This window comes from Salvelinus fontinalis, chromosome 3 (genome assembly GCF_029448725.1).
Source record: "Salvelinus fontinalis isolate EN_2023a chromosome 3, ASM2944872v1, whole genome shotgun sequence".
Classification (NCBI taxonomy): domain Eukaryota; kingdom Metazoa; phylum Chordata; class Actinopteri; order Salmoniformes; family Salmonidae; genus Salvelinus; species Salvelinus fontinalis.
The window spans coordinates 19,485,730-19,507,819 of NC_074667.1; the positions used below are offsets into that span (position 1 = coordinate 19,485,730).

At 42.4% G+C, this 22,090-nt stretch overlaps 1 pseudogene; it reads right to left on the reverse strand.

Moving 5' to 3' along the window:
• Window positions 1-313: 313 nt before the first annotated feature.
• On the reverse strand, window positions 314-21,986 carry LOC129840625 (nuclear factor of activated T-cells, cytoplasmic 2-like; annotated as a pseudogene).
• Window positions 21,987-22,090: the final 104 nt, after the last annotated feature.

Consider the following 22,090-nt stretch of genomic DNA (forward strand, 5'->3'; position numbering starts at 1 on the left):
TTTCGTCTCCTTTAAGGTGGTGGCAGCTCTGTTGCCACTAGTTTTAGTGTTACAAAGCAATTCGGTTTAACATTGTGGAGGTTGCAGAGTAGAGATCATTTTTGGTATATTAGAAAACATTAAAAAGTAATCATCCAGAAGATGTATTGGGACCTATGGTTGGAAATATGTTGTCCGGTTAGATTGATTTGTAACAAGTGCACATGCATTTAATGGTAGATTAAAGGGTCAATCTGTGATTGCTACATCCATTTTTGGACTTTTAAATTCATGATATATAGACATTGATAAATGATTCATTTTGAAATCAACAAAGATTTGAAATCTGTATTTTAATGGTAGGGACACTAAATCAAATCAAATAACAGAACAATTTAATTAGATTGCCAACATGACAGAGAAGCCTTAAAAATGTGACACTACAGTCTCAATCACATTCTGGTCTTTTCTATATTGTCTTAGTAAATACAGAGATTTTCATAAAGATGTTTCTATTCACAATGGAAAAAATCTGTCTACTGTACATTGAGGCCACATACATGATACACATGCTAAAATAATTAAACAGTTTAAAAAGATAACCCATGATATCAGGCACTGCATACCCCTAACTTGATTTTTTTTACCCCTAACTGCATACACAATATACGAAGTTGAGGTCATGGTGGGGTCATGGTGGGCCAATCAGACAATTCTGTCATGGAATTTAGTCACAATTCTCCTGGCTCTTCTATGACTGCTCTTTACTGTGGACAGTCAGATGATTCTTTATGATGTCATTCACTGGAAAACAAGATAGGGTGAGTATAATGTTTAGGACAGTATAACATAAATTGTACTTGTAATAGTAAATCACATTGACACTGTCGCGCCACAGGGTGTCATATCACTGCTTTTCTCCAAGCATCCACAGTCAGAGACAGAGCCGCCAGAAAACGTGTGGTTAGACAGCATTTACCCCAGTACTTTTCAAAGCATCAGCTTTTTTCACGTTTATCAGTCCACGTCATAGAAACACATTGGAAAACGATTTGCAACGGAAAATAAAAAGCAGATGTTTATTGCACAAGTTCAAATAGTAACTCCCCCAACTTCAGGCCGCTTGCCTCCGTTTTTTTCTAGTGAATACAACCCTGTCCCTGGGATTTCACACAGTACCCCCACGCTCGCTGCGACAGGTGGATTCACTTGTCAGTCACAGTGGTCTCAGTGCTACAGCATACAGAGACTCATCACCCACACCTCTCAACAACTATGTTTGGTTGCACCTATTTTTTTGACTATGCACTTGGTTTCTTTCTTCGCTCACACTCCTCTCCTGCCTCCCTGGTTGTCTGCCTCATGAGAGAGCTAACACACATTTTCATATCAAACAATGTACATGTTAATAAAAGCTGTTTAGTCGTCCTCTAAAACTTGCTACAATAATCCAATCTATAGCTAGCTAACAAAATTACTAATGTTATCTTTAGTAGCCTAGCTAGATAGATAGATAGCTAACATACGCTAGCTAGGTAGCTAACATACGCTAGCTAGATTGATACAATCATGCAGCCAGCAGGTAACGTTAATAATTTAGACTCATTAAATAAATGTGTTTGGCACAGAATAAAGGGGATGAAACGATCTGCTGCTGCTACCAAAGGCCAAGGGATACTGAAGTTCCTGAAAAGGTTAGTCAGACAGTTTTTTTGCTTCACGAACAATGGCATATTATTTTATTTCTACTGCTGGTGGTTATTCACAAATCTTTGTGGTGCAAATTTCACTGTCTTAAAAGTAAAAAACATACACATTCCACCACAGACAATATGAACACATGTGTCTAACCATAACAGATGAATGGCTAATGCAGAAAGAGAAGATTTATGGATTCTAGCACAACAATGACTTTCACAAATACAGAGAAAGGCAGCCATCATGGCATCAGTCTTTTTGACTAGCTAGTGAATAATGACACCTACTGATATGAACTGGTAATGTAGGTTTGGTTAGAATATAGTGCAATAGAGTGACATTCAATAAATACATATTTTCAATGAAAATGTTGAAAGTAGTTGATTCAATGATTGAATATATGGGTTTTTAGAGGCAATCAGTTCCTACAGTGAGCGCCAGGGAACCAACCTCTGGTGGGCCAGATGGAGACCAGGGCAACAAAACAAGGTTAGTGATTTTATGACTTACTCATAAAACAAACTTTGTTACAAAGTCTGTGTATAGTGTTAAATGTAACCCTGCCTTACATAAAGTTTACAGAATGAATAATAGCAAAATAACACTAATCAGATGAACAAATAGGTTTTATGACAAAATGTAATGACTTTTCTACATTGAAACCTGTGACTTTTTTATTTTTCAACATCCAGTGCTTAACATTGTGTTGTGTGTATAGAGTGAAATAAATATTTAAATACATTGTAACCATTATTTGCATAACGCTCAGCCCTGTTGTCCATTGAAGTTGTCTCTGGCTCTTTTGATACCAGATTCAGAAGAATGAATAATAACAAGGTTTGTGGTAGCTTGAAAGAGTTTGAGCCACCTTTGGCCAGGAGTGTTTCAAATGAACATTACATTTACATTTAAGTCATTTAGCAGACGCTCTTATCCAGAGCGACTTACAAGTACATACATTCATACTTTTTTTGTTTTGTTTGTTTTTTGTACTGACCTGACAAGAAAAAAACCCTGCTTCCATTCAGCCACAAGAGCATTAGTGAGGTTGGGCACTAATGTTGGGTGATTAGGCCTGGCTCCCAGTCAGCGTTCCAATTCATCCCAAAGGTGGGCAGGCCAGTCAAGTTCTTCCACACCGATGTCGACAAACCACTTCTGTATGGACCTCGCCTTGTGCATGGAGGCATTGTCATGCTGAAACAGGAAGGGACCTTCCCCAAACTCTTGCCACAAAGTTTGAAGCACAGAATTGTCTAGAATGTCATTGTATGCTGTAGCGTTAAGATTTCCCTTCACGGAAACTAAGGGTAGGCCCCATGAAAAACAGCCCCAGGCCCCAAACTGTACAGTTGGCACTATGCATTGGTGCAGGTAGCATTCTCTTGGCATCCGCCAAACCCAGATTCGTACGTCAGGCTTCCAGATGGTGAAGTGTGATTCATCACCCCTGAGAACGCATTTCTACTGCTCCAGAGTCCAATGGCGGCAAGCTTTACACCACTCCAGCCGACGCTTGGCATTGCCCATGGTGATTTTAAGCTTGTGTGCATGAGGCCGAGGCTGCTCGGTTGCTCCTACACATTTCCTCTTCACAATAACAGCACTTAGAGTTGACCGGGACAGCTCTAGCAGGGCAGACATTTGACGAACTGACTTGTTGGAAAGATGGCATCTTATGACGGTGCCACATTGTCATTGAGCTCTTCAGTACGTGCCATTCTACTGCCAATGTTTGTCTATGGCGATTGTATGGCTGTGGGCTCGATTTTATACACTTGTCAGCAACGGGTGTGACTAAAATAGCTAAATCCACTAATTTGAAGGGATGTTCACAACTTTTTGGCCATGTTTTTGTGTGTGTGTGTGTGCGTGTGATGGGATGTAAAGACATTATGGACAGTACGCGGAGAGAACAGTATTCAGACCTTAACTTTTTCTACATTTTGTTGCGTTACAGCCTTATTCTAAAATATATTTTCTTCCCTTATCAATCTACACACAATACCCCATAATGACAAAGCAAAAACAGGTTGCAATTTTTTCAAATGTATGAAGAAAAAAAAACGGATATCATATTTACATAAGTATTCAGACCCTTTACTCAGTACCTTGTTGAAGCACCTTTGGCAATGAATACAGTCTCAAATCTTCTTGGGTATGACGCTACAAGTTTGGCACACCTGTTTTTGGGGAGTTTCTCCCATTCTTCTTCGCAAATCCTCTAAAGCTCTGTCAGGTTGGATGGGGAGCGTCGCTGCACAGCTATTTTCAGGTCTCTCCAGAGATGTTAGATCGGGTTCAAGTCCGGGCTCTGGCTGAGCCACTCAGTCTTTCAGAAACTTGTACCGAAGCCACTCCTGCGTTGTCTTGGCTGTGTGCTTAGGGTCGTTGTCCTGTTGGAAGGTGAACCTTTGCCCCAGTCTGAGGTCCTGAGCACTCTGGAGCAGGTTTTCAAAGAGGATTTCTGTGTACTTTGCTCCGTTCATCTTTCCCTCGATCCTGACTAGTCGCTCAGTCCCTGCCGCTGAAAAACATCCCCACAGCCTGATGCTGCCACCACTATGCTTCACCGTAGGGGCGGTGCCAGGTTTCCTTCAGATGTGACGCTTGGCATTCATGCCAAAGAGTTAAATTTTGGTTTCATCAAACCAGAGAATCTTGTTTCTCATGGTCTGAGAGTCCTTTAGGTGGCTTTTTGTAAACTCCAAGCAGGCTGTCATGTGCCTTTTACTGAGGAGTGGCTTCCGTCTGGCCACTCTTCCATAAAGGCCTGATTGGTGGAGTGCTGCAGAGCTGGTTGTCATTCTAGACAGGTGCCTGTTTTTCCAAATCATGTCCAATCAATTGAATTTATCATAGATGGACTCCAATCAAGGATGATCAATGGAAACAGGATGCATCTGAGCTCAATTTCGAGTCTCATAACAAAGAGTCTGAATACTTATGTAAATAGGGTATTTCTGTTTTGAATTTTTAATACATTTGTTTTCATTTTGGGGAATTGTGTGTGTATTGAGAAAATTATTTAAACCATTTTAGAATAACGCTTTAACGTAACAAAATGTCGAAAAAGTCAAGGGGTCTGAATACTTTTCGAATGCACTTCATGTAGTATATCTGAAGAATACGTAGAATAGTATATGTACAGCAATCGTTGAATAGGATGTCCTTGACTAGAATACAGTATCCATATGAAATGGGTAAAACAGCATGTAAACATTATTAAAGTGACCAGTGTTCCATGACAATGTACATAGAGCAGCAGCCCCTAAGGTGCAGGGTTAAGTAACCGGGTGGTAGCTGGTTAGTGATGACAGGGTACTGGGTGGAGGTCTGCTAGTGAGGGCTATTTAAGTCTGATGGCCTTGAGATAGTTGCCTCCTGGATGATAATGGGGTGAACAGGCCATGGCTCGGGTGGCTGAAGTCCTTAATGATCTTCTTAGCCTTCCTGTGACACCCACTGGGTGTTGTATATGTCCTGGAGGGCAGGCAGTGTGCCCCCGGTGATGCTTTGGGAAGACCGCACCTCTCTCTGGAGAGCTGTGCAGTTGCCGTACCAGGCGGTGATACAGTCTGACAGGATGCTCTCAATGGGGCATCTGTAAAAGTTTTTGAGGATTTTAGGGGCCAAGCCGAATTTCTTCAGACTCCTGAGGTTGTGGAGAAGCTGTTGCGCCTTTCTTCACCACACTATCTGTGTGGGTGGACCATTTCAGATTGTCACTGATGTGTACGCCGAGGAACTTGGCTGGGGGGGGGGGGGGGGGGGGGGGTTGTGTTCCCTCAGCTGTCTCCTGATGTCCACGATCAGCTCCATAATTTTGTTGACTTTGAGGGAGAGGTTATTTTCCTGGCACCACTCTGCCAAGGCCCTCACCTCCTCCCTGTAGGGTAGGCTGTCTTGTTGTAATTGGTGATCAGGCCTACCACTATTGTGTCATCTGCAAACTTGATGAATGAGTTGGAGGCATGCGTGACCACACAGTCATGGGTGAACTGGGAATACAGAGGGGTTGAGTACACACCCTTATGGGCCCCTGTTTGAGGATCAGCTTAGTGGAGGGGTTGTTGCCTACCTTCACCACCTTGGGGGCAGCCCATCAGGAAGTCCAGGACCCAGTTGCACAGGGCGGGGTTCAGACCCAGGACCCCAAGCTTAATGATGAGCTTGGAGGGTACTATGGTGTTGAATGTTGATCTGTAGTCAATAAACAGCATTCTTACACAGGTATTCCTCTTGTCCAGATGGGATAGGGAGAGATTGAATATGTCTGTAAACACTCCAGCCAGCTGGTCTGCGCATGCTCTGAGGACGCAGCTTGGGATGCCGTCTGGGAGGGTTAACACGCTTAAATCTCTTACGTCAGCCACGGAGAACGAGAGCGCACAGTCCTTGGGCGCAGCCCTTGTTATCCTCAAAGCTGGTTCGGGAGCAAGATGTCTGTGTCCTCGAAGTGGCTGGTTTTCCCTTTATAATCCGTGATTGTCTGGAGGCCCTGCCACATACAGTACGTCTCGTATCTGAACCGTTGAATTGCGACTCCACTTTGTCTCTGACGTTTTGCCTGTTTGATTTCCTTACGGAGGGCATACTGGACTGCTTGTATTCGACCATATTCCCAGTCACCTTGCCGTGATTAAATGTGGTGGTTTGCGCTTTCAGTTTTGTAGCCATCCCGGAATGTATTGTAACGATGGTCGAGAGTTTTTGAAGCATGAGTACTGCAGGCAATGTGTTGATCAAATCAAATCGATGTCACAGTCAACTTGTTCTCAGTCAACTACCTGGTAAAATAACGGTAAAATAAAAATAAAAATAAATAAAAAAAACATGCGCTGAATACAACAGGTGTTGACCTTACAGTGAAATGCTTACTTACAAGCCAACAATGCAGTTTTAAGAAAAATAAGTGTTAAAGTATTTACTCAAATATACTGAAGTAAAAAAAGATATATACTGTATATAAAAAAATGAAGGAGCAATAAATAATATGCAATAAATATAAATATATAATATTTATAAATAATATAATTTTTTTTAAGTCTGTCATTATCCTCAAATGGGAAGAGTGCTGGAGTATTGAAAACAGGGAATCCAATAATTTTGACTTATGCTTTTGAGAATACTTGATAAACAAAATCTATTTCTCTGAGCAATGACGTTACCATAATATATACAGTACCAGTCAAAAGTTTGGACACACCTACTCATTCAAGAGTTTCTTTATTTTTACTATTGTCTACATTGTAGAATAATAGTAGTGAAGACATCAAAACTATGAAATAACATATGGAATCATGTAATAACCCAAAAAGTGCTAAAAAAATCTAAATATATTTTATATTTCAAATTCTTCCAAGTAGTCACCCTTAGGGCTCCTGAGTGGCGCAGCGGTCTAAGGCACTACATCTCAGTGCAAGAGTTGTCATTGCAGTCCCTGGTTCGAGTCCAGGCTGCATCACATCCGGCCGTGATTGGGACTCCCATAGAGTGGCGCACAATTGGCCCAGCGTCGTCCGGGTTTGGACGGGGTAGGCTGTCATTGCAAATAAGAATTTGCTCTAAACTGACTTGCCTAGTTAAATAAAGGATACAAATAAATTGCCTTGATGATAGCTTTGCACACTCTTGGCATTGTCTCAACCAGATTCATGAGGTAGTTACCTGGAATGCTTTTCCAACAAGTTCCCACATATGCTGAGCACAAGTTGGCTGCATTTCCTTCACTCTGCAGTCCAACTCATCCCAAACAATCTCAATTGGGTTGACGTCGGGTGATTGTGGAGGCCAGGTCATCTGATGCAGCACTCCATCACACTCCTTCTTGGTCAAATAGCCCTTACACAGCCTGGAGGTGTGTTTTGGCTCATTGTCCTGTTGAAAAACAAATGATAGTCCCACTAAGCGCAAACGAGATGGGATGGCGTAGCGCTGCAGAATCCTGTGGTAGCCATGCTGGTTAAGTGTGCCTTGAATTCTAAATAAATCACTGACAGTGTCACCAGCAAAGCACCCCAACACCTCCTCCTCCATGCTTCATGTGGGAACCACACATGTGGAGATAATGTGGAGATAATTCGTTCACCTACCCTGCGTCTCACAAAGACACAGCGGTTGGAACCAAAAATCTCTAATTTGGACTCATCAGACCAAAGGACAGATTTCCACTGGTCTGATGTCCATTGCTCGTGTTTCTTGGCCTAAGCAAGTATTTTCTTCTTCTTGGTGTCCTTTAGTAGTTGTTCCTTTGCAACATTTCAACCATGAAGACCTGATTCACACAGTCTCCTCTGAACAGTTGAAGCTGTAATGTGTCATACTTGAACTCTGTAGCATTTATTTGCACTGCAATTTCTGAGGCTGGTATCTCTAATGAACGTATCCTCTGCAGCATAGGTAACACTGGGTCTTCCTTTCCTGTGGCCGTCCACATGAGTCAGTTTCATCATAGCGCTTGATGTTTTTTGCGACTGCACTTGAACAAACTTTCAAAGTTCTTCAACTTTTCCGGATTGACTGACCTTCATGTTTTAAAGTAACAATGAACTGCCGTTTCTCTTTGCTTATTTGAGCTGTTCTTGCCATACTATGGACTTGGTCTTTTACCAAATAGAGCTATCTTCTGTATACCAACCCTACCTTGTCTGGTTGAGAGAATGCCGAGAGTGTGCAAAGCTGTTATCAAGGCAAAGTGTGGCTACTTTGAAGAATCTCAAATATATTTAGATGTTCAACACTTTTTTGGTTACTACATGATTCTATATGTGTTATTTCATAGTTTTGATGTCTTCACTATTATTATTATTATTATTATTATAGAAAATAGTAAAAGTAAAGAAAAGCTCTTGAATGAGTAGGTCTGTCCAAAATTTTGACTGGTACTGTATACAGTTGAAGCCAGAAGTTTACATACACCTTAGCCAAATACATTTAAACTCAGTTTTTCACAATTCCTGACTTTTAATCCCAGTAAAAATGCCCCGTTTTAGGTCAGTTAGGATCACCAATTTACTTTAAGAATGTGAAATGTCAGAATAATAGTTACAGAATGATTTATTTCAGCTTTTATTTCTTTCATCACATTCCCAGTGGGTCAGAAGTTTACCAACACTCATTTAGTATTTGGTAGCATTGCCTTTAAATTGTTTAACTTGGGTAAAACGTTTTGGGTAGCCTTCCGCAAGCTTCCCACAATAAGTTGGGTGAATTTTGGCCCATTCCTCCTGACAGAGCTGGTGTAACTGAGGCAGGTTTGTAGGCCTCCTTGCTCGCACAGGCTTTTTCAGTTCTGCCCACAAATTTTCTATGGGATTGAGGTCAGGGCTTTGTGATGGCCACTCCAATGCCTTCACTTTGTTGTCCTTAAGCCATTTTGCCACAACTTTGGAAGTATGCTTGGGGTCATTGTACATTTGGAAGACCCATTTGCGACCAAGCTTTAACTTCCTGACTGATGGCTTGAGATGTTGCTTCAATATACCCACATAATTTTCCTACCTCATGATGCCATCTATTTTGTGAAGTGCACCAGTCCCTCCTGCAGCAAAGCACCCCCACAACATGATGCTGCCACCCCCGTGCTTCACGGTTGGGACAGTGTTCTTCGGCTTGCAAGCATCCCCCTTTTTCCTCCAAACATAACGATGGTCATTATGGCCAAACAGTTCTATTTTTGCTTCAACAGACCAGAGGACATTTCTCCAAAAAGTATGATCTTTGTCCCCATGTGCAGTTGCAAACCGTAGTCTGGTTTTGGAGCAGTGCCTTCTTCCTTGCTAAGCAGCCTTTCAGGTTATGTCAATACAGGACTTTTTACTGGGTATATAGATAGTTTTGTACATGTTTCCTCCAGCATCTTCACAAGGTCCTTTGCTGTTGTTCTGTGATTGATTGGCATTTTTCGCACCAAAGTACGTTCATCTCTAGGAGACAGAACGTGTCTCCTTCCTGAGCGGTATGATGGCTGCGTGGTCCCATGGTGTTTATACTTGCATACTATTGTTCGTGCAGATGAACGTGGTACCTTCAGGTGTTTGGAAATTGCTCCCAAGGATGAACCAGACTTGTGGAGGTCTACCATTTGTTTTCTGAGGTCTTGGCTGATTTATTTTGATTTTCCCATGATGTCAAGCAAAGAGGCACTGAGTTTGAAGGTAGGCCTTGAAATACATTCACAGGTACACCTCCAATTGACTCAAATTATGTCAGTAAGCCTATCAGAAGCTTCTAAAGGCATGCCATAATTTTCTGGAATTTTCCAAGCTGTTTAAAGGCACAGTCAACTTAGTGTATGTAAACTTCTGACCCACTGGAATTGTGATCCAGTGAATTATAAGTGAAATAACCTGCCTGTAAACAATTGTTGGAAAAATGACTTGTGTCATGCACAAAGTAGATGTCCTAACCGACTTGCCAAAACTATAGTTTGTTAACAAGAAATGTGTGTAGTGGTTGAAAAACAAGTTTTAATGACTCCAACATAAGTGTATGTAAACTTCTGACTTCAACTGTATATATATATTTTTAGCATACAATATAGCTCAGTATTTGTGTTATTTTATACAGGATTTTTTTGCTAATCTTTTATCAAGGGTTCCAATCATTTTGGACTCCACTGTACTTTTAGATCGGATAGGTTAAGTGTAAGCAACACTGTGGCAACGCCATCTTGCCCTCTGATACACAAAGTGGAATTGTCACCATATTGCTTATTCCTATTCTATCTTGTAAGATCTCAAAAAGTGGATCTAGTGTTAGGGCTAGGGGTTGATTTGGGATTCAGAGATAAGAGACCAACTCATACAGAGTGTCAGAGTAGAAGTCCATATCACTCCTCTGTCTGGCCCAAAGTCAAGGGGCCAGCAGCGTATTCTGGCAGGCTACTGCTGACAGACATTCACGTAATGAATATATACACACACACACATATATATACACACATATACACACATACATATATACACATACATGTATATATGCTCTACATTTCCTGTTTATCATCTGTATCTCCTTTGAGAGATTAGGGATACGAATAAATGCGTTTCCTCTCTCAAACACATGAGTTTCTTTGAAGATGTTGCTGGGTATTGTATAACATTGTTGTGCATCTAAATTTCCAGCATCCCCACCAAAATAACAATAACAGTTTAACCATAGTCATTCTCACCAATTCAAAACAACAAGTGAGAGGAGCCTGGGGTTAGGGTTGGGCGGTATCCAGACTTTCATACCGTCATACCGTTTCTACCACACCGGAGTATACGGTATTACCGAATGTGCACACAAGGGGCACTATTTCAAAACAATTTCGGGCAACAGGGATCTTGATCCAGGAGGGGATTGAATGTCTCTGCTGTAACCAAGACGTTTGATCTTGACCACTTAGCTAGCAAGTTAGCAAACCAAATGCATAGCTGGAACCCTGAGATGGATATAAATTATTTCACACATCTTAGATTTCTTATAGTTATAAGCAGTGGCACGCACCCCTGTAGCCCCCGTGAGCCAGGGGTGCCCTCAACAAATACATTTTTATTCATTTTATTATAAAATATATTATATTAAATTAAACAGTAATGAAAATCATACCGTCTGTATCATACCGTTTCAAAATACCCCAGTATACAGTATAAACGGTATATCGCTCAAGACTACATGGGGTACAGTACATTTCTGCAGTATGCACTATGTTTTTCACTCACCATCATCCAGATAGGCTTGGTTCAGGTTTTCTTGCTTGACCATCACCTTCTCCAGGACTGGCCCACTCTGGCTCCCCGTTATTGGACCCCTCTGGGCCAGGGTAGAGCTATGTCGTGGTGGTAGTCGTGGAGACGTGCCCAAGACTGGCACCACCATCTGCATGAAGTTCTGGTACTGGCCTTCTGATGAACAGGCCTCTGTCGAGGCACCAACCTTCCATGGTGAAGGTGCAGCCGGGTACCCATCACCCACCATGGTGACATGCTGGTGTTGGGCCAATGGGACCGCAACGTTGACAACTCGCTGATTGGTGGCAGAGTGAGAGGGGTTGAAAGGTTGGGAGACTAGGGTGGAGTAGTGCTGGCTACCGATTTAGGACATCTGAGATGGGGAGCCATAGTGGATCATCACTGGGTGGTGGTGGTGCATATCTTGATACAGAACAGGGCTGCTGCCCAGGCTTCTGATTTTACTGGGGTAATAGACAGATGGGTCTTGTTGATAGGCTGACAATCTGACAATGGAGTCGTGGTGGCTTGCCTACTGGCAGGATGCTAAGGTTGTCAAGCCAGCCTTGTGGCTATTAGGGGTAAAGTGGCTACTGGGGGTGTCGTGGTAGGACTTGGGTGACACTCCTAGGACCTTGGACACAGTACAACCCAGCTGGCTAAACTGGAAGTCATCTATGGGTTCCGTTTTAATGGCGGGAACTGAAAAGAACAGTAAATCGGAATTAGACTTTGGATGATCTGAGTTTTAAATGACAGTTGGCGCTAAAAACAAGTTAAATGGATAGTTCACACAAATTACAAAATGATATATTGTCAACAGAAAGCCCTCTAGCCTTTTGGGTTTAGGTTGCCTCTGGGCACGTGCCTTGCCTTGACATGGGCTAATTGATTGACTGACATAACGAGATGCTGATGCACAACTACATTTCTAAATTGCACGTTGTGTATTCTACCATGCTATCTCTCAACAGTAAGTTCAGATCCTGACTGACTTCCTACACACAGCACGCTGCTTACTCTGTGTTTAGGCAGAGGCGGCACCGATTGCCAATATGTAATTTGGGGGAACTATCCCTTTAAATAGTAAGCAATGGGATAGTGATAAAGTTACTGAAATTTAAGGTGTGGCCGTATCCAGTTCTAATAATGACAAAAATATATAAGGCGTATGGATGGACTCACCTGTTAAAGGAGTGTAGGTGAAGTGCTGCGCCTGACTGCGTTTCCTCCTCCCGTTGATCACATAGAAGTTAACTTTAGCCACGTGATAAATGGTGTGATCTCGATATGGAGGGATCTCGACACACAGCATGCTCTTGATATAATATGGTACAGTAGAACATCAGTCATAGAGTATCACTGAGAGTATCACTGGGCGACAGTGTGGACTGTGTATATTCCATATCTCTATACTGAGGCTGTGTGAGATACACTACAAGATCAGAAGTATGTGGACAACCGGTCGGCGAACATCTTATTCGAAAATCATGGGCATTAATATGGAGTTGGTCCCCCCTTTGCGTCTATAACAGCCTCCACTCTTCTGGGAAGGTTTTCCAATAGATGTTTGAACATTGCTGCGGGAACTTGCTTCCAGTCCTGGCTCGCAGTCGGTGTTCCAATTCATCCCAAAGGTGTTTGATGGGGTTGAGGTCAGGGTTCTGTGCAGGCCAGTCAAGTTCTTTCACACCGATCTCGACAAACCATTTCTGTATAAACCTTGCTTTGCGCACAGGGGCATTGTCATGCTGAAACAGGAAAGGGCCTTCCCCAAACGGTTGCCACAAAGTTAGAATCACAGAATTGTCTAGAATGTCATTGTATGCTGTAGCGTTAAGCTTTCCCTTGATCCGCCAAACCTAGATTCTCCAGATGGTGAAGCGTGAATCATCATTCCAGAGAACGTGTTTCCACTGCTCCAGAGTCCAATGGCGGCGGGCTTTACACCACTCCAGCCAACGCTTGGCATTGCGCATGATCATTTTAAGCTTGTGCGTGGCTGCTCGGCCATGGAAACCCATTTTATGAAGCTCCTGACGACCTGTTCTTGTGCTGACGTTCCAAACTCCCTCTGGAAGCAACTCGGTAGTGAGTGTTGCAACTGAGGACAGAAGATTTTTACGCGCTACGTGCTTCAGCACTCAGCGGTCCCGTTCTGTGAGCTTGTGTGGCCTACCACTTCGCGACTGAACCGTTGTTGCTCCTACACATTTCCACTTCACAATAACAGCACTTACAGTTGACCAGGGCAACTCTAGCAGCACAGAAATTTGACAAATGTACTTGTTGGAAAGGTGTCAACCTATGACGGTGCCACGTTGAAAGTCACTGAGCTCTTCAGTAAGGCCATTCTACTGCCAATGTTTGTCTATGTAGATTGCATGGCTGTGTGCTCAATTTTATACACCCGTCAGCAATGGGTGTGGCTGAAATAGACAAATTTACTAATTGAAGGGGTGTCCACATACTTTCGTATATATAGTGTATATATGTAGAAGAAGAGGATTTAGGTAGTACTTTATAAAGCCAATAGTATTTTAATGTCACATAAATGTGTTAGGACAGTAACTCACTGATTGGCTTTTGTCTCGGTCTACTGATGCTTCCACTTCCCAAATCTGCAGCCCATCTGAAAGAAACACAATGCAAGTGCAGTGTACCATTAGCATAAATTGAATAAATTGAATTAAATAATAGGAGCGGAGCAGAGATTGATATGAACAAACTCTAAAATTCGCAGAGAGGGATGTGAAGGCAGCTACAGTAGTAAATCTGGAATAACATTCTTCTATATATTTAATAAATATTATCTAAAACAGGAGCTAACGAGTGTATTTATAGTCAAATGGAACCTTTTAGATCCGAACAAAACACAAATGGCACAAACAAACCCAGTAATGTGGTGGTAGCAACAAACTTAGCAATTACATGTATCATACTCAGGATGTTACGAAAGCATTTATAAATCTATCAAGGTAGTGAGGTTTTATGAAAACCCCCTATTCACCCCCAGTTTCTTCTCAGTAACTGGCATGTAGGCAGTATCAGTAAAGATTCTCTGTCATCTCTGCTCTAGTATATTCCCATCTCAACTTTTACCTACTGCACACAGCCCACGTTTTGAGTAAAGTGAGACAAAAAAAAACTCTCTGCTTGAAGATGATATCTATGGTTTGTCTAACCACATCCTCTCGCACTAAACCACATGGTAAACAAGAGGGCCGTTTACAAACTCATAATGGTACTTATATTCTGCACCCACACCTTGTTACGTGACATCATAATCCTGTAATGACAATACAATGATGGATAATAATCATTGCAATATGTAGGCCCTATGTGGCTCAGTTAGTAAGAGCATAGCGCTGGCCATGCTAAGATCATGGCTTCAATTCCTACAGGGATCACATACATGCACTGTACTGTAGGATGCTTTTGAAAAAATGGTCTCCTAAATGGCATATGATTGAATATTTCAGAACTTTTTGATCTAGTCATTGTTTTCATTTCTGCTGTTATTTGAGCATGTGCAGTGCATCCCTATTTTGTGACTGTTTGAACTTGGGAGTAGTGCGTCACTGTAAACCTGTTATCTAGAGCAAATGTTCTGGGAATTGACTTCTCAATAGGACAACTATTACAAAATAGTTATCAACTACTGCTGAACAAAGTCAGTGGCCTTGTGGTTTGAGTGTCAGAGATCAGGTTGGGATTTGATCCTTGGCAGATTAATACTAAAGATGCCATTACTAGATACAATGATTTGCTTTTGCTTGCTCTTTGGAGTCTAGGCCAGGTTAATGTAAAGCACAACTGCTGATGTAAAAGGGCTTTATATATTTGATTGATTGTAAATTCCTCACCAGGTGTATTCTTCGTGAACACCACCTTGGAATAAGAGGTGAAGTTCTGTCCGGTCAGTATCATCCGCTGTCCCCCTAGAACCGAGCAGCGGTCCATGTCCTGACTCTCTACAGTGGGTAGCCTGGTGGGCCGACCTCTGGGCTGTGGAACCACAGTAGAATATCATTAGGAGAACATTAGAAGAACCATAGGAGTACATTATTTACATTCTGAGGGTGACATTTTGCACAAGCAAATCGCTGTGAGCAAAATAACTAATATTTCAAAAAGACAGGAAGACGTATAGACAGGAAGGCAGTTTACTAAATTCCTGTCATATAATCCTTATATAACATTACATTACTGAAGAAAAGGTTTGGATTAAATTGCTCTGCAGATTATTATTATTATTTGCAGTAGTTAGAAGTCAGGTTGCTGGAACAAAAGTTAACTTACAACACTCGATGGGAAGGGAGGCCACTTGAAGAGAGACATACTGTCCTCCTGGATGGGGAATATGGACCCGGAAGACCAGACGGACACAGGTATTCTTCCGTCCGATGTCTGTCTCTCCTGTCCTCAGCTCAATGTCAGCGTTCCTCAGCTTTAGGATCCCAGCACAGTCAATCCTTTACATAGGAAGTGAACATTTATTTGATTCATTATTTTATAACCTAGTTCTGAAAACATCTGTGTGTGTGTGTACTGTACTGTCTCTAATGTGGCAGCTCTCCTTACACTGCTCTCATGTTGTTCTTGGGCTCCAGAGGGATCTCCAGGACCTTGGTGCCATTGACCATGATCTCGTTGCTCGGTTTTCCCCGTCATGCGGTGCACTTGGTAGAGGGCATGGGGCTTGAGGAGCCTCTTGTCAGCTGTTCCGATGAACACCAGCAAACCCAGTGGAGCTTTGCCTCTATACCCATGAAGCTGTCAACAACAAACAAACAATTTTACCATTAATACTGGAATCTGCCACGTCCATTTGGGATTGGTTCGTCAGAGGGCATAGCGGGATTTCTTAAAAGCTTCCGGACTCTAACCCCGGAAGCTTATAAGAAATCCCGCTATGCCCTCCGACGAACCATCAAACAGGCAAAGCATCAATACAGGACTAAGGTCGAATCATACTACACCGGCTCCGACGCTCGTTGGATGTGGCAGGGCTTGCAAACTATTACAGACTATAAAGGGAAGCACAGGCTGGTAGGCTCGTGCCCATTGACACAAGCCTACCAGACGAGCTAAATTACTTTTATGCTCGCTTCGAGGCAAGTTATACTGAAACATGCATGAGAGCGCCAGCTGTTACGGACAACTGTGTGATCATGCACCCCGCAGCTGATGTGAGTAAGACCTTTAACCTGTCTAGGCTGAGGGTGCCGCTAGCGGCACTCCCCCCCGACCCCCACTGAAAAGGCAGAGCCGCGAAATTCAAAAAAAATATTTTTTTAAAATATTTAACTTTCACACATTATTGAGGATGGGGGCGCTGTTGTGACTATTTATGCTAATCGTGTAATTTTTGAAACGGCTTCCCACAAAGTTCTTGATCGTACAATATGCATATTATTATTATTATTGGATAGAAAACAGTCTATAGTTTCTATAGGAGTTGAAATTTTGTCTCTAAGTGGAACAGAGCCCATTCTACAGCAATTTCCCTGACATGGAGTTAGATTTCAGAAATTTTGGCCACTGTTCTGGAGTCAGTTAAAAGGGCACTGTTATTGCTATGACTATACGGACACTGCTTACGTCTTCCCCTGGATGCCTTTACGTGATGACGATTAAAATGGGGTCGATTGCGCGTTCACAGGCACTATAAATTAAAAAACCCTGTAGCTAGCAAGTCTTTTCTTGGTGCGTAACGCGCGTGGAGGACACCGACCCGCTCCTGTTCCAAGCATTAGTGTTGGGAGTAATCTTTCTCCGGTCATGTTAAGACTCGTTATAGGAGTTAAAAACATCATAAGGTAGTTAATTTAAAGCGTTTTATAGCAATTTATATCCGTTTAGTGCGATTTTGGGACATTTATTTCTGAAACGCTCTGAATTGCTGGGCACGCTTCCAGTTCATCCCGAACGCAGTTGGCATTTCCACATGGCAAGAGGACAGCTTTCCACCAAAAGACGATTGGACCCAAGAAAGGATCCTTTGCCCAAGATACTGATGGAAGAACAGCTCAAAGTAGGACATTTTTATTATGATAAATCGTGTTTCTGTCGAAAAATATTAGTGGCTTAGGACGCCATGTTTTTTGACGTAGCTTCGCTTAGCGCAAACTGTATTGAAAAGTAAGGATAATTTAAAAAATGTAATTCCGCGATTGTATTAAGAATTAAATTGTCTATCAATCCCTGTCCACCCTATATTTTTTAGTCACGTTTATGAGTATTTATGTATAAGAGTAGATCACTGTCTAAGTGGCGCACGGACATTTTCTCACCAGCTGGTCTACATTTCACATTGTCTAACCATGATTTTGGTGGCTAAATATAAACATTTTCGATCAAACTCTATATGGATTGTGTAATATGATGTTACAGGAGTGTCATCTGAAGAATTCTGAGAAGGTTAGTGAAAAAATTAATATATTTTGGCGATGTTGACTTTTATCGCTCACTTTGGCTAGAATCAATGCTGGGCTGCTATGTGCTATGTGCTATGCTAATATAACGATTTATTGTGTTTTCGCTGTAAGACACTTAGAAAATCTGAAATATTGTCTGTATTCACAGGATCTGTGTCTTTCGATTCGTGTATGCTGTGTATTTTTACGAAATGTTTGATGATTAGTAAGTAGGTAAACACGTTGCTCAATGTAGTTCTTCTAGTCCATTTGTGACGGTGGGTGCAATTGTAACCTATGCCATCTACCTGAAATATGCACTTTTTTCTAACAAAACCTATCCCATACCATAAATATGTTATCAGACTGTCATCTGATGAGTTTTTTTCTTGGTTAGGGGCTATAAATATCTTAGTTTAGCCGAATTGGTGATAGCTACTGGTGTTGGTGGACAAATAAAAGATGGTGGATTATGCTAATGTGTTTTTAGGTAATAGATGTACATCTTTACATATTGTGTCTTCCCTGTAAAACATTTTAAAAATCGGACATGTTGACTGGATTCACAAGATCTGTGTCTTTCATTAGCTGTTGGTTAAGGGCTTAAGGGTAAGTAAGCATTTCACTGTACGGTCTACACCTGCTGTATTCGGTAAATGTGACCAATAAAATGTGATTTGATTTTTTAAAACAAAGATGTACCGCAATCAACGAACACGGTTCTTTCCCCCTCTGACATCATTGCACGTGCGATAGAACAGCAGAATATGTACTGTGTCCTCTGTACTGCACAGCTCTGGCATTCTTTCAGCTTTTATACATGAGGGTAAACAATCATATCTCTGACAAAAAAATGAATAATTTTAAACTGTGCACCACATTCTAATGTGTAATCTACAGTAGCACAATTCGTTCTCGACACCTACTCATCAAAAGATGAAACTGTTGAAATCAGAGACATCTATAATTACTTAGGGAACATCGAGGGTTAAATACTCAACAATATCACAGCTCTTATCCATTACATCATGAAGGAAAAGGCCAACTCCGACTTAATTATTTGCATATGTAGCGGATGGCTAATGATTAGCGGATGGTTAGCATTGCTACTGTTGCCCTGGACCCAGAAATGCCTTGGCTTTCACGTCACAGAATGAGAAGACCGCTCATTAATTTAGTAACGAAAGGGTTCAAAGGGTTCACATTTACATGGAAAAAAATATATCAGTAAAGGATGATTTCAGCAGGTTTTGAGTGTGAGATGCTAGCTCACAAATCAACTTACTAAACAGGGAGTCTTCCTCTCCTTTACTTAAGACTCATGTACTCTTCTTCTCAAACTACTTGAATAGAACATTGTAGTAAATAACTTTTTGTAAAGAAGAGTACATGAGAGTATGGGCACTTTCACATATCCCCTGTATGATCTGGATCCAAGAGTGTTTGGTACCCTGATCTGAGTTCTTAAGCATGCGTGAGTAGTGAGTCCAAGATCCAAGACCAGAGTACTAGGTATTGTGAGGGGCAGCGCGAGTCGTGTGTAACTTTTAGCTCGTTACAAACAAGCTAGCTTGCTAACGTCATGTAGAATGAGCATCTTGCAAATCAAACCCTGAAACGGTTATTGTCAGGTCTTGTAAAAGCTAAACTTATTTTGTATAATTCTCACAAACACTCCAGGAAACCGAACGTCATATGTGAAAACACTGTATGATGTAACTGTGCTATGCTGGTGTTGTGGTTGAATGGGTGTAGTCATAATAATGCAGGCTGATACAAGGATGTTCATTTACATATTGCAGCTGGGCACCTGAGACAAACAGGGTGACACAATGACAAGGAAATACCACCACGGACACATATTTATACACACCGGAGTACAAGCTGCACTATACATTGACACTCAAACATCCACACAGGCACATTGTCAACACCCATCCCCACAAACATACATACCTAGATTAAACACACACCTCCCCTCCCCACACCCAGTACCTGAACCACAGTGTGTTCTCCGCCAGGTGCTTTGACTGCTCCCCTGCTGCCCTCTGTCTCATAGTGGGCACGGTGGTGCTGTTTAGGCTGCTGCTCCAGACAGAGCTCATATTGGCCTGAGTGACTGGGCAATTGCAAATCTAGAGGGGGCAGAGATGGCACAGGAATGCTACTGAAGAGGGGAGAGAGAGAGATTTCACTGGTTGTAGCGGATTAAGATCATTAGTACCATTACAAGAATTACAAAAACACATATCAGAACATGAAATCACAATTTCAAATGCAATAGGATTTTCCTAATACTGCTTCTTTACATAGCCTGTCATTAAAGAGTCATTCTTATGAGGGATCATCATTCCCATAGCACATTATACCTGATTGCTCCGTGGGCTAGTGGAACTGGCCAGACAGATGTAGGGAGGATGTAGGTCTCTGCCCCAGCTTTGCCTCTCCTCCCCTGCTCCATGGGGTGCACATAGCCATCCCCCTGGCTCTCTCTGTACGTGTAGCACTCCACAATGGGCTGCACTATCTTGGAGGGCACAGCCCTGGGTAGGCTGGAGCTGAGGCTGCTCAACACCTCTTCAAGGCTGGGAGCCTGCTCAGCGGCATAGGCCTGTGGGTCAGCCTGGGCCCTGGGTCGTTGGGAGTGGTGGGGTGAGGGGCTGAGGCCCCCGGGAGCGCTGCTGCTGGCTGGTGGTCCCCAGGCTGGGGCCGCTGTACTGGTCGTAGGTGCGTTTGCCCTGAGGAGAGGCGGAGCGAGAGCGCGGGTGGGTATGGGAGTGGGGGGAGAATGACCGCTGACTCTGCAGTACCAGGAATGTCTCCTCTGTGATGCTGGTTCATGGGGAGGTCCCTGGGGAGGAGTGAGCCATGGACATGTGGATGCCTTGGAGGTGGTCCAAGGTGGTCAAGCCTACCGCGCCCCCATCACCACTGGGAGATACACAAGGAGAGACCCAGGGAGAGCAAGCAGCCAGCCCGTGGAAGAGTTGCTGCTGGCAGGGCTCAGGCACTGAGGCTCTCTATAGGCTGTATTCTCATAGCCAGACACAGTCAGGGCCGTCGATCTGGGGCTGGCATCCAGGGGCTGAGTCCGGTGAGGGTCCACAGATGGGGTGATCTCAATCCTGGGGCTGGGGGAGGGAGCACCCTCTGGCCTGGAGGGGAGATCCAGCGAGTTAAACCCAGGCCCAGACAGGCAGTCAGTGACAAGGCCATGGTAGTAGGAGGACTGACGGGAGGTTGTATGGGCACAGCTGGAACTGTCCTCACAAGGGTAGGGCACCATAGATGGAGGGTTGTGACCATCGTGAGGGGGAACCCCTGAGTTGTCTGTCAAGAATATGGAAGTATGAAGGGGTTACTCATTTAGGCGAGTGCATCATGGATTGCACCATTTCACGACCAGAATAGAGATTTTTATTTGTTTTTTCTAATTACCATACGCTTGCCATTTTAGTGACAATATTTTTTGTTCTTACAATTTTTTTAATGTACATCAAGCAATTACAAGTAATAATAGGAAACATGTTCCTAAAATTGCATGCGTGTCAAATTGATGGAGTGACATCATTCACCACTGGTTCAACCTGGTTTAATATAAACTCAGTCACAAAACCATGGATTTGTACAAGCAAGAAAAAGCTAATTGAAATATATTATTTTACATTTCGTTTTGTGACTGTAGCCTTTTCTGAGTAGTGTACAAAATATGATTTATGATAAGAATACTTTTGTCTTGTAAATTCTGAATAAAAATCCACGTTATAAACTCCAATTTAAACCTTTATTATTTTAACCCCAAAAGATTCGTCGGAACACATGATTGACTGCACTTCTGGAAAATGCTTGCTGCCTTACCTTCATTCCCGCGAAAGTCATTCTCAGATGGGTTGTACAAAAACAGGTAGGAAAAGTCCAACTCCTCTTCACTGTTATCTTGACGAAGACCTTCCACAAGCGCCAAAGAATTTGGATAATTCTCTTCGTAGATGGAAGTCATCCCACGCACGTAAATTGTTTATCAAAATGAAAAGAATGACAAAACAGCAATAGTTACATTAAACGTGTTACTTTCTCAACGATATAAACTGCACGTTTTCTCGACCAAATTGCAACATCAAGAAACGCACACCTATTTAGGCGAGGTGCTGGCTAGCGGAGTAGAAAACTTGAAAATAAAGGAGAGCCGCACGCTCTAGGAGCTCAGATGCTAAACATATATATATATATATCCATATATATCCATATATATCCATATATATATATATATATCCAACG